This window comes from Palaemon carinicauda, chromosome 1 (genome assembly GCF_036898095.1).
Source record: "Palaemon carinicauda isolate YSFRI2023 chromosome 1, ASM3689809v2, whole genome shotgun sequence".
NCBI lineage: Eukaryota > Metazoa > Arthropoda > Malacostraca > Decapoda > Palaemonidae > Palaemon > Palaemon carinicauda.
The window spans coordinates 301,089,710-301,102,150 of record NC_090725.1 but is presented as its reverse complement, the minus strand read 5'-3'; positions in this window follow the sequence as shown (position 1 = coordinate 301,102,150).

Here is a 12,441-nt window from a genome sequence, read left to right as displayed (position 1 = left end):
CTAGATATTTATGTCTACAATTATCACACTAGAGATATCTATCTACAATTGCCACTCTAGAAATATGTTTACAATTATCACAAGTTATTTTTACTTAAAAGTTTGACAATTATATACCCATGATTTCATTAAAAGGCCTCGAGAGGAAATCATGCAAAACCACCCTAACATATTACTGTGATAATTGCACTTTAATCATTGGTGTATTCTAGAAGTTTTATTCTAGCTGTGACCAAGTTGTGGAATGATCTTCCTAATCGGGTAGTTGAATCGGTAGAACTTTTAATTCAAACTTGCAGTAATCGTTTTTATGTTGAACAGGGTGACATAAGTTTTCTTACAGTCTATATATGAATTATCTTTTTTAATATTTATGTTTTTTAAAATAGTTTGTTCTAATTTTTTATTACTACTTGTATCGTTTATTTATTTCCTTGTTTCCTTTCCTCACTGGGCTATTATTCCCTGTTGGACCCCTGGGGCTTATAGCATTTTGCTTTTCCAACTAGGGTTTTAGCTTGGCTAGTAATAATAATAATAATGATATTATTATTATCAATATTATTATTATTATTATTATTACTATTATTATTATTACTATTATTATTATCATTATTAGTATTATTACCAATTTCTGTGATGAGGGAGAATCCCCTTTGTATATCTTGAGAAGCAGGTGACAATTTGAGTACTATGCTCAGTTACTAAAAAAGAAATTCATGGTTTTGTTTTAATACGTGTGACATTAGTTTGGGCTTGTGACTCTTATTCAATATTTTAAGATAGTCGTTTAATTGGTTTCCTTTTTGACTTATAATGATTAATAATGTTTATTATTATTGATGCACAACTATTATGTAGTATCCTCTGAAGGTATGGTTGTTTTATGTAAATTATATATATGTATGATATCTAGATTTCTCTCTCTCTCTCTCTCTCTCTCTCTCTCTCTCTCTCTCTCTCTCTCTCTCTCTCTCTCTCTCTCTCTTTATATATACATATATATATACATATATATATATATATATATATATATATATATATATATATATATATATATATATATATATATGAGTGTTTGTGTGTATATGTATGTGTATGTGTGTATATATGTCTATGTATATATATGTATATATATTTATATATATATATATATATATACACACAGATATGTATTTATATGTATACATGTATGTATATATATATATATATATATATATATATATATATATATATGTTTGTGTGTATATATATATACAGACAGACAGACAAAGTGCTGGGAATTTGTGGTATTGGACCTTTGCCTACAGAATCATGATTCACTTTTAATTGGCTTTAGTTATCCTCCACTGGATATGTTATACTGCGTCGGTACATCCATCATATTTGCGACGCAAAATGCTGAATAAATCGTATGGATTTTGTCACTAAGCATTCATCATTCACAGCTGCTCCAAATAACGCCATCATCAAGACACTGGCCTGCAAGCCACGCCCACCTATAGAAAGGTCATAGGAAAGGTCACAGGACATTTCAGGCCCACGCTTTCCTTGGGAGCGAAAGGGCAAGTTCAGATCGTGCATTTTTCAACAATAGTCAATTCTTTTTAGTGAGGCAGATTTGCACCGACTCGCAGGGGTGCCCCTTTTCGCTCGGTAAAGTTTCCTGATCGCTGATTGGTTGGACAAGATAATTCTAACCAATCGGATAGCAGGAAACTTCTCCGAGCTAAAAGGGTTCCGCTGCGAGTCAGTACAAATGCGCCTCATTAGAAAAGAATTGAGTATAGTGTAATAGTCCGGCGATTTCATCCTTAGTTCATTTCGGTAATAATATCGTAAGCCAGGTCACGAAAAAGGTCAAGTCAGTCAGGCGATCAGAGCAGTGGAAGGTCAAAGTGCCATATTCATTGGTATTTAAAGTGGCTTTCCAGTACCAGCCACACCCTAAGCATTGCGGTGAATATGATCCTGATATATCGTTGTCGTTTGGATATTATTTTGATAATCGTTTCTATTTTTTAAGAGGTATTTGCTCTCACATGGTAGGATTGTTTGGTATTGTTTTAATGAAGTATTCTGTGTGTGTGGGGGGGGGGGGCTAATACAGCAACAACAACAAATACAGCCTTTTCTAGTCCACTGCAGGATAAAGGTCTCAGACATGTTCTTAATCATGTGTGAGGTTTGGTCATTTTCATCCAATTGCTGGGCAATTTAGATTGGTGATTGTAGCAGACTTTAGTCAGATCACTTACAGCAAACCAACCTAGTATGGTTGGCCCTGACTATAGTCCATTTCTTTTAGCGATGCATATTTGCACCGACTCGCAACGGTGCCCTTTTAGCTCAGAAAAGTTTCCTGATCGCTGATTGGTTGGACAAGATAATTCTAACCAATCAGCGATCAGGAAACTTTTCCGAGCTAAAAGGGCACCGCCGAGAGTCGGTCCAAATATGCATCGCTAAAAGAAATGGAGTATAGTATAGTTTTGCTAATCATGGTGATACACAAACCCTTTCACCACGTGAATGTATCCCCTCTCAGAAAATGGTAGGCTAACAGATGTTCATTAAAAGTGTGATTGTGTTATACTTGTTGAAAAGGAAACCAAACGTAATTTTTGTTCAAAGTAACAAGTTAACTAAGGCATGAGTTATGTATCTGATATTCAGTTGTTTATATTATTCAGTGAATAATCTTGAAAACTGCCCTGTTTCCTTGTAGATTAGACAGACTTATAATATTACTACATTCTTAGTATTGTTAGTAACAAGAACTAACTACGAAGTAGTTGGTAAAATTGTAAATAAGCTTCTTTCATTATATATATATATACATATATATATATATATATATATATATATATATATATATATATATATATATATAATATATATATATATATATATATATATATATATATATATATATTGTATTATATATATAGTAATCAGTGAAACTTGTTGATGGTAAAAGTGTAATGCTATAGGCTATAATAATAGTACAATGTAAATTCAGTTTGAGATCCATTTTTTTTTTTACTCATCAACGATTGTACAAAATATATTGCATTCATGTATTGGTAATTTGTACAAGTGTTATTTAGTAAATTATTGTATGGTTGTGGTCAATAAAATATCTATATCTATCTATCTATCTATATATCTGTCTATCTCTATCTATCTATCTATCTATATTATTTATTTATATCTATCTATCTCTATATATCTATCTCTATATTAATGTTAATGCGTACCTTTTCGGTATTCTAAGGCATTGTTTCCTTGCTCTTTTATTTCTGAGATTCATACAACCTCCCCTCTTTTTGTGGTCCTTCTATTGTATACTTCACGATTGAAAATTGCTATTTGAGTCTCCTAATCCCAACCCTCCACTCCCCATTCTTCCATCTGTTGTCTCGTCTGCCATCAATTGAAAGAGAATCCGCCTGAAAATGGAAATGATTACTTAGTTGTATTGCAGAGAGGGTTTTACGTGCAACGTGGCGACTTTATGAATGGAATCGAATCATTCATTGATTTTCTACTACAAATCCAGTATCGTTCGCTTTCATGTCTTCTAGATTATGGATATCTATTTCAGTGTATCTCATCGTACGCGAATTAGTCCGGACTCATTCAAAGCTATTGGAAGAACCTAGTTAATGTCAATGCCCATTTCAATGACATTGATACAGGATTTGAGTATAGCTCGGTCTGGCATATTATATTTAATTTCTAAGTCAGTTGTATCACTATTGTGTTCAGTGCTGATTTTATTTGAACTTTCTCAGTGGGCTTTATAATAATTTCTAAATAAGATTACATCGCGTAAGCTATTTGATAAAATTTATACTTAGTAGCTTAGAGAATCATATGCCAAGATATTTACCGATTATTTTTAATGTGTAAGAGACATACAATTATATGTTAAAAATATAGGCCCTTTAAACTTGGCCAAGTTCAAGAGTTCATCAAAGTTCATCCATTCATGAGCGGCCTTTAAACCTTTAAGGCTTTGGGTTCACACACAGCACAGTGAAACATTTACTTAATTTGGTTATGGCCATACTGGTATCGAAAATCTGGCCACTGTCCTTATAACTTTATCTAATAAATAGATAGTTAGATATATAGATGAAGAGGTCGTTCACATTTTACCAATTACTGTAGATAATTCTTGTATTATTAATATTGGTCACAAGTAGCTCAAGAACAGGCTGTGAAAACCTGGTTGATCTACTTTCGTGTTAGAGAGAGAGAGAGAGAGAGAGAGAGAGAGAGAGAGAGAGAGAGATACACATATTGCCAATTACTGTAAATAATTCTTTTATTATTTACATTAGTCACATATACCTTCTGTTAGTGATAATAATATAGAATTGTGACAATAAAAAATAAACATCTAAATGAGTTGCGTGGCTTAAAACAACACGATAAACAGGTTTAAGTACAGAAGCTCTTATGACTCGTCAGTATTAGAGCATCCAATGGAAAGTGAACTTGGTCCTAGAAAGAGTAGACTCGTGTCTACAGACGTAGATAAGATGTGTTGTTGTTGAGAGGAGTGTAGGCCTATAGGATTCTAGGAAATATAGGCTGTCCAGTACGATTTGCGTGCGTAGGCCTCTTGAAGATTGCGTAGATGACCGATGCTGTGTATCTAGTTGTTTAAATTTTTTATAATTCGGCCGTGTTATTTTGGGAAAAGATAGGACTGAATCACACACACACACACACACTTCCTCGTGGTGTAAGAGGACCCTGAACGACAGCTATAGTAATGACCTAAGAAAATAAACAAAGACCCCCCGGAGAGAGAGAGAGAGAGAGAGAGAGAGAGAGAGAGAGAGAGAGAGAGAGAGAGAGAGAGAGAGAGAGAGAGAGAGAGAGGCAGTTATACACATGGTCTTCTCTAGGGGGTTTTCTTATTAGCTAACAGACGCCGGTGAGAGAGAGAGAGAGAGAGAGAGAGGAGGCAGTTAAACACATGGTCTTCTCTAGGGGGTTTTCTTATTAGCTAACAGACGCCGTTAGTAGAGAGAGAGAGAGAGAGAGAGAGAGAGAGAGAGGAAAAATTGGGTGATGGCGGACTACGGGATGTAGACAAAGGAAAAGTATTATGGGGGCTAAGTGAATATAAGAAACTTTTGTTTTCTCTCTTTGATAATTTTCCATTCATTATACTATTCAATTCCTTATGCTAATATTAGAAATTAAAGTGTAAGAGAGATTACTCGAGGGCCATATGTGGATAAGATCATGATGAGAGGTAGCTGGAGATGGTTTGGTCATGCTCTTCGTACTCCCCAAGAGAGATTAGTTCACCAAACTTTCAACTGAGCTCCAAAAGAACCAGACCTACATGGCTGAGGACTATGAAGCGTGAAGTAGGAGATGACGAATGGAGAAATATTGATTTAAAAGCTCAAGATAGAGATGACTGGCTAAATCTAACTGAGGCTCTTTGCGTCAATGGGCGTAGAAGGAGATGGTGTATATGATAACGTAACATGTGGATTTGAAGCAAAGGGAATGAATTCTTTACCACTTTAGGAATGTATTAGAGTCTTTAGGGGAGGGTAGTACCACCAGTCCACCTCACGCGGTGCTCTGTAGGCATTACGTAAGAGCTATTGCAATTTGCAGCCTTATTTCATCCTTTAGCTGCACTTGCTATATATCCATCTATTGAACTCTGTTCTTGCTTCCTTTCTTCCATTATTCTTCATTTCGTCTTTCAAGTCATCTTGCCTTTTCTTCCATTTTGCTAACATACTAACTCCAGTAAAGTTCTTTACTTTCTTATATATATATATATATATATATATATATATATATATATATATATAATATATATATATATATATATATAATATATATATACATATAAAATTTATATATATATATATTATATATATATATATATAATATATATATATATAATATATATATACATATAACATTTATATATATATATATATACATATAAAATTTATATATATATATATATATATATATATATATATATATATATATATATATATATACATGTGTTTCTGTGTGTTTGTGTAATGTATGTAATGTAAAGTGTAAGTATGAATACACGCATGCACGTGAATGTACAAACTAATTTTTCTTTTCTTTCTTTCAGGTATGTTTTGATGGACTGAACCGTTTTATTGACTTCTGATAGGTAAAGTGTAAAAATTAGAGTTTCCTTCCTTCCTGTATATTTCACAATTTGTTCTCTCTCATCAAGGCTTTGTCATACGGACCAATTTTTCAATATTGGAGTCTTAAGATTTTCCTGTTGGCCCTCGGGAAAATCATTTGTTACGGTAAACGGACATTTTTTCTAAGTTCTGGAAACTGTCAATACTATACACACGCATATATATATATATATATATATATATATGTATATATATATGTATATATATATATACACACACACACACACACATATATATATATATATATATATATATATATATATATATATATATATATATATATATATATATATATATATATATTTACTGTAATATTAATCTTCTTATTTATGGTAGCCATTTCATATTAAAGGATATTTCCTTCGGTTTTTGACTGTATGACAATTTTTATTATATATATATATATATTACTGACTTTTGACAATATAGGCAGCTCAGTATATAATGATTTAACTTAAACTAAAAGGAAACCTTTTCGTATTCAATCCTTTGTTACTTACGTGCTATTATAGTTTCAACTCTGGTTGAAACACCTGTATAAAGCTTATTGCTCTTTTTGTTATTTTACACTTTGAAAGATGCTCCATCAATATTGTGGCTGGCACGAAATATTCTTCTTCTTCTTCTTCTTCTTCTTCTTCTTCTTCTTCTTCTTCTTCTTCTTTTTTTTTTTTTTTTTTTTTAAGTAGTGTCACAGATGTCGTCCGTTTTTATTTTAGGCTTGGCACTCGGTTCGAACATGTTTGGATAGGATTATGTAACATTTGTCATTTGACTGTGCCATGCCAAGAGGCTCGCGTTAGAATTGCGCGTTTTACAAGTCGGGTGTGGCAGGCCAAAGATCTGTGTGTAACCTGTTGAGAGAGAGAGAGAGAGAGAGAGAGAGAGAGAGAGAGAGAGAGAGAGAGAGAGAGAGAGAGATTTCTTACTGCCGTCAGTTGAAAGTCTCTCTGTTGGATGATTTTCAAGAAAGTTAAATTTATGAATATATGATTCATCGGTTTACGTGTATGAAAGCATAACATTGAAAATTACTTAATTACTTAATTATTCCTTTTAAAATTGATTTCTAGGTACTCATTATCTGGCAGTGTGTTGGAATTCCAAGTCATTTTTGTCTAGTCAATCTACCCTATATAACAAAGAACAAGTTTCTCGGGTATGAGGGAGAGGGAGTACTCTTACCCTGGTGACAGGTGATACGTGTGTTTGCATACCTATCTAAATATTTAAGTCATTTTGACGGGTCGCTTACACTAGTTCTACAGCATAATAATTTCAACATGGTTCTGTCACAGCCGTGTGGAGTATAGTGTACGAATTTGGAACAATGATAAAAAAGAAATACTATAGGATGTAATTTCAAGAATAAGTCTCACAAGTGGAAATGGTTTCTTTTATTTCGCATTATGGCAAAAGCTTTTCTCGAAACGGGTAAAATTACTTGGCTTTTCTGCTGAAAATATCAAAACAGTTTATCCCAATTATACCGTTTTCTTAGTTGGAGGGTTTGAAATAAATACCTAAGAATTATGACTGCTATATTTATTTTCACAGCTGTTTTATACTAAAAAAAAAAAAAAAAAAAAAAAAACCTTCAAGAGGTTTCAATACTAATGCGTTGATCCCATGTTCATAACTTACTTTATTGAGATTTTTCATATAAGGAAAACCCATGTTTCCCTGGCTGCTATAGGCTTTGTATTTGTATGAAAAATTAGTGAAATATATACATTTAATACTAGTCTTCTCTGACCTCCAACATATCAAGTAATAGATTTGGTCTGTTAATTAAAATTTTTGCAATTTTAGTAACATTTCTTCTTCACTAAAGGGGTTAACTACGACAAGGGTTAACTACTGCACTGTAATTGTTGAGCGACTATTTTCATCTTGGTTAGGGTATAAAGACGCTTTTAGTTATGGTAAGCCGTTCTTTTAGGAGAAGGGCACTTCAAAATCAAACCATTGTTCCCTAATCCTTGATAGTGCCATAGCCTCTATATCACATTTTTCCACTGTCTTGGGTAGAGTTCTTATACTTGAGGGTACACTCAGGCACACTATTCTATTTTATTTCTCTTCCTCTAGTTTTTGAAGGTTTTTTAGTTTACGTTTATGAAATAATTATTTTAATGTTACTGTTCTTGAAATATATTTGGTTGTTCATTACCTCTTTTGTAGTTTGTTTATATCCTAGTTTTCTTTCCCCACTAGGCTATTTTCCCAGTTGAAGCCCTTGGGCTTATAGCATCCTGCTTTTTCAACTAGGATTGTAGCTTGGATGATGATAATAACAACAACAACAACAACAACAACAACAACGCGTCCCCTGTACATCTGATCTTTCGAACAGAGAAGACAAGCAAAGTTGTCTATGCTCTGTACATGCATATATTGACGCTGTTTGCGGATAGGCACTTTGAACATGCATGGACGATGGAGATTAACTTCCTTGGTTCGGACAGGGCTTGGGAATAGCAACCTCATTTCATTAATAATTGCTTTAAAACCGGAAGGGCAACGGTTTCAGGCACCCAACCCTTTTGGAGAAAAGGCCGTATGGTAAAGATAAAGTTAAATTTCGTGTTTGTTGTTTATGTAATATTCTTGACAGGTTTAAAGGCCCCTCCTGAATAGCTGGGACAAGGGACAGTGACATTGCCCCAGCAAGCAGGAAATGACACACAGACTGACCATATATACTGTACATATGCCTAGCGTCCAAGCCCCTCTCCACCCAAGCTAGGACCTGTGATGGCCAGGTAATGGTTGCTGATGACTCAGCAGGTAGACCTATAGGCTCCCCCAAACTCCCCATCCATACCTGACAAGGATGGTGAGGTTACAGTGACCGAAGGCACTTAATATAAATTAGACTATTATTATAATAATTTATTATTATTATTATTATTATTATTATTATTGTAAGCTAAGCTACATTCCTAGCTGGAAAAGCAGGATACTATAATCCCAAGGGGCCCAACTGGGAAAAATAGCCCAGTGAGGAAAGGAGATTAATAGATTGTAGATGTATGAACAGTATGTATAGAGGTACTGAGCTGGTAGAAGGTAAATGCATATTGTAAAATGTGGCTGAGATTATCTATATTTTCCTAGAATAGAAATGAGTTTTACATTACTGGTATATAAAGTCTTATTACATTGGTAAATGAAACTATAAAACGTTTAACATTATTTTTTGCATTCATCTAAACACTAAAGTTTTGATTAAATTTTATGAAGGCTTATGTGATGTCATTTATGAAAATTGCAAAATATTAGTAACGTTATTTTTAGAATTATATTAGTTTTATGATGTATTGAACGAAAATAAAGTTTATCTTTTTATCATTTAAAGTGATACTGTGGAAATTTTGCAGTAAATAAATGATAATGTCAATATACTAATTACGTGCGAACCAGTTGTTCACTTAATATTTATCATAAAGGATAACTGTAATCTCGACTAACAAAGTTATAAACATTTACTCCCATACTTCAAACGTACACAATACCTGCAATAATGTTCCCTCTTAATTGACGCTTGACTACAGTATATTGAACTTGTCCACACACACACACACACACACACACACACACACACACCGTATTACATTGTTTCATCACCGGATGTGCGCTGGCTGGACTGATAAGGCACACAACGGCCGAGGTGATGACACCAAAAGCTAAATGTTTTTTCTTTCAACTCCCTTGATCATAGCGGCACTTCGCTTTAACGGGATGCTTTGAATAACCAGCACTGTCAGGTCTCGTGCTTCACTATTACTACATATTCTCTTATTATTACCTCCTCCAACGAAGTTAGTAGGAGGTTATATTTTCGCCCCTGTTTTTGTTTGTTTGTGTGTGTCTGTGAACAGCTTCCTAGCCGCAATTTGAATCGTGGATTAATGAAACTTGCTGGAATTAACTAATATGTAAAAAGCTGGAAATTATAAAATTTTGGAATGTAAAGGTCAAAGGTCAAGTTCACAGTTAAGCAACATGTCCAATTCACGTAATCAGCCATAAGTTTGGACATCGTTGTCATAAAGACTTCAAATGAGTGTAGGAGAATCCACGACAACGACAATTACTACATGTTAAGGTCAAAGATCAAGGTCAAGATCGAGCAAAAGTTGAAATAAGCTGTCGCGGTGGAGGTCTGCCCTCTACTGAGTGCCCCTCTAGTTATTATTATTATTATTATTATTATTATTATTATTGTTATTACTATTATTATTATTGTTATTACTAGCTAAGCTATAACCATAATTGGAAAAGCGAGACGCTATAAACTCAAGGGCTCCAACAGGGAAAAATAGCCCAGTGAGGAAAGGAAAAAAGGAATTAATTTGTGGAAAGGATACGAGGGAATATATAAACTATAAGAGAAGTAATAAACAATAAAGATGTATTTTGAGAAGAGTAACAGCATTAGAAAATGTAATAATAATAATTTAGTAATGATAATAGTGATGATGGTTATGTAGTTTTTAAAGAGTAGATGTAAAACGCAATATACGATTGATTAGCAAATTGAAGGATTTACAGATGAATAGCTCTTCTAGACTGGTCAGTTCCGACGTAGTTCAATTGAAGCCACATGTGATTTCTAAGGCTCGCGATGTTCAAAACACAATTACCTTAATGTTTTTCTTTTATTGAAGATTGGGTAGATGCTCTCTCTCTCTCTCTCTCTCTCTCTCTCTCTCTCTCTCTCTCTCTCTCTCTCTCTCTCTCTCTCTTTTTCCACTGTTGTGATTTGTATTACGTTATATAAGTAACAATTGCGTAAATTCCTGAAATTTGCGAATTATTTAAACATGCTTTTTGGTTAACTCTGGTTACGAGTTAGGTATGGTCTTGTGTCAACATCATGTTTTTGTAACATCTGAGGGGAAAGGGGGGGAGGTGAAAGATGGGAGAGTTGCTTATTCGGGATTTTGGGGTATAAGATGACTTGCCAAGTAGTATTATTATTATTACTTGCTAGGCTACAACCCTAGTTGGAAAAGCAGGATGCTATAAGCCCAGGTGCTCCAACAGGGAAAATAGCTCAGTGAGGAAAGGGAACAAGGAAAAATTAAATATTTTAAGACGAGCACCAACATTAAAATAAATATCACTTTATAAACTATAGAAACCTTAAAAAACATGAGGAAGAGATATAAGATAAAAGATAGAAAAGTGTGCCCGAGTGCACCCTCAAGCAAGAGAACTCTAACCCAAGACAGTGGAAGACCATGGTACAGAGGCTATGGCACTACCCAAGATTAGAGAACAATGGTTTGATTTTGGAGTGTCCTTCTCCTAGAAGAACTGCTTACCATAGCTAAAGAGTCTCTTCTACCCTTACAAAGAGGAAAGTGGCCACTGAACAATTACAGTGCAGTAAGAAGAATTGTAGATGTAAATTAGTTCACATAATTAAAGATATTATTATTATTATTATTAATATTATTATTATTATTATTATTATTATTATTATTATTATTACTAGCTAAGCTACACCCCTAGTTTGAAATGCAGGAGGATAGAAGCCCAAGGGCTCTCCAACTGTGAAAAATAGCACAGGGAGGAAAGGAGATAAGGAAATAAACTACGAGAAGTAATGAGCGATTAAAAAAGAATATTTTAAGAACAGCAGCAGCGTTAAGATGAATCATTCATATATAAACTTTAAAAACTTCAAAATAACAAGAATAAGAGAAACAAGATAGAATAGTGTATACGTATGTACCCTAAAAATACTCTTTTATATATATATACATATATATTTATATATAATATATATATATATATATAATATATATATATATATATATATATATATAGAGAGAGAGAGAGAGAGAGAGAGAGAGAGAGAGAGAGAGAGAGAGAGAGAGAGAGAGAGAGAGACATGTATATATATATATATATATATATATTTATATTTTATATATATATATATATATATATATATATATATATATATATATATATATATATAAGTTATACAGTATATGATGGCGATACTTTTGCTGGAGTATTAACAATGATATCCTCATTTATCTGAAGTTATGTCTGCAATAGATTCCGGAAATTGTAGTTTAATCTTGGGTAAAGGAGAACCGTTTGAATTTCATTCATATAAATTGTTCCATAGATGCATTATAATTTTTATTTTGCGTCTTCGCTGATGGAGTTTCCAATTGAT